Here is a 2,468-nt window from a genome sequence, read left to right as displayed (position 1 = left end):
GGGTGAGGGAGGGCGGGCGTGTGTGTGTATGTGTGTGTGTGTGAGGGTTGTGGAGGGTGAGGGAAGGCGGGCGTGTGTGTGTGTGTGTGTGTGTGTGTGTGTGTGAGGGGTGTGGAGAGTGAGGGAGGGCGGGCGTGTGTGTGTGTGTGTGTGAGGGGTGTGAAGAGTGAGGGAGGGTGTGTGTGTGTGTGTGAGGGGTGTGGAGAGTGAGGGAGGGTGTGTGTGTGTGTGTGTGAGGGGTGTGGAGGGTGAGGGATGGTGGGCATGTGTGTGTTGGTAGTGGTGTGCAAGTATAAAATGTGTATGAATACATGCATTCATAATACATGATAAGTGCATGTGTGTTTTTAACGTGTGTGTGTGTGTGTGTGTGTGTGTGTGTATGCGAGAGAGAGAGAGGGGGAGAGAGAGAGAGAGAGCATGCCCAATGTATGCTTGCTTGTGGGTGTGTAAATATATATTATATATTTTCATACATACAAGTGTACATACTGTATATAAATATATCTATCTACACACACACACACATGCGTGCATCATGCACACAAAAATGGGAAAAGTGTCTGTGTCTGATTATGTGTACAGGTGTCCATTGGCGCCCACGCATAGCAACACATCTGCCTCCATCCATCCACCTTTCTCTCTCAGCAGGGCCAATTTATCCCCATGCTCCCATACCTCTTCCCTCCACACCCCCAAAACCACTAAGACCCATAATTTCACCACTGTTCCCTTTCCATGACTCCCCCCCCCCCAACCCCCAACAACCTACATATCCCCCCCCTCTCCTCCACCCCCACCCCTACCCCCACATCAACTCTCCATTTGTCTCACAAGGGTGTGTGGGTGGGTATGTGGGAGGGGCTGAGTTTCCACTCATCACACCCCAACACCACCAGGTGCCAACAAATATCACTTTCAGAGCTGTCCACACTTACCTACCACTCTGCCTCCCCCCCCCCTCCTCCCCCTGCCCTGCTCTCTCACATGCACCTGTCGCACCACACCTATCACCAAACACGCACACACACACAACTCACCTGTCAGGTGGAGTGTGGACCCTGACCAGACGAAGAAGAGAGGCAGGGAGGGAGGGAGGGAGGGAGGGTCAGTCCGCCCCAGTCCGTGGACTACTCAGGTATGCGTTCCGCGCGACAGGTGTGCTCCTTTATGTCCTCCATCCGCCTGTCCGTCCGTCTGTTCGTTCCCAACACCACCACCACCACCACCTTTCCAATTCCCTCCAGGTGGCAGCACAGTACTGAGAGGAGGAGGGGGGTCTGTCCACGGATTCATTCCTCCCCACCACCACTACCACCACCATCACCCACCCTCCTGGTTCCTCCAGGTACTTCGCACAGTGCTGAGAGGATGGGGGTGGGGGGGTCGGGGGGGGGGGGGTAGCAGACCACGCCTTCAACTCTTCCTCCAAGGGCTTTGCTTTGCTTTGTATCAGCTCGGTTGGGAATGACTGATGTAGTAGAGAATGACCGAAGGTAGGTAGGAGGTCAGCAGATTTTGCATTGATATCAGGTGGAAAGGTCTGGGGTTGCTGAAGACTTTGACACACGGCGGTAAGGGAGGTGAGTGGGGGGGGGTGGGGGTTGGAGGGTGGGGGAGGGTTTACAGCTGGATGGATGATAAGCAGGTGGAGGCGATGGGTTCAACTGGGATGATCAGTTTGTTGTTGGTTTTTTTTTTGTTGTTTTTTTTTTTTTACACACAACTCTTCACAGTATGAGGAAGGTGAATGATTTCGCCAAGGGAATGTGGACCGAAGTTTTGCACTTTTTTTTTTTTCTTGTTGTTTTCTTTTCTTTTTTTTTCTTTTTTTTTTAACAATACACACACTACACAGGTGCTTCAACCTATGATAATACAGCTCAAGTGCAAAAGAGTGAGAATATTTATAGATATCTAGACCAGGTTATAACTTGATCATGGAAACTAAAAGGTTTCTGATCTGGGAATAAAAATGAAGTTTCTTAACTGGAACAAGGTGTAAAAAATGTTCTTTTTTTTCTTGTTCTAAAATGATGGAGTCTTATAAATGTGTGCATAGTTTAAAATTCCTTTTTTCTTCTTCTTTTTTTTTCCTTTACCCAACAGGCAATCACCACAACTTTACTGAGAGGGGGAATAACCCTCCTTTCAACAGTTTGTGCACCCAACTCTTTCACCGTTTGATAAATTGGCTCCTTGACTTAAGTCACAGTTTCAATCTCCTGCCACTTTTCACCATGATCAGGTCCTTGTTCAGTCATTAAATTTCCACAACAGATTGGTAAGCTGATGATAAAAACTTAGACTTCCTTGAAACAGTCTTAATTCTGGTCAGATAAAAAGTGGGAGTGGAAAAAAAAATAATAAAAGAAACAAAGAAAGAAAAAAACAACAACACCAACCTGACTTCAGGTTTTGGACAAAGGTCAACCTGGGCACTGGTAAAGCTATGGACACATGTTTGC

This window comes from Babylonia areolata, chromosome 10 (assembly GCF_041734735.1).
Source record: "Babylonia areolata isolate BAREFJ2019XMU chromosome 10, ASM4173473v1, whole genome shotgun sequence".
NCBI lineage: Eukaryota > Metazoa > Mollusca > Gastropoda > Neogastropoda > Buccinidae > Babylonia > Babylonia areolata.
This window is presented reverse-complemented; position numbering follows the sequence as displayed.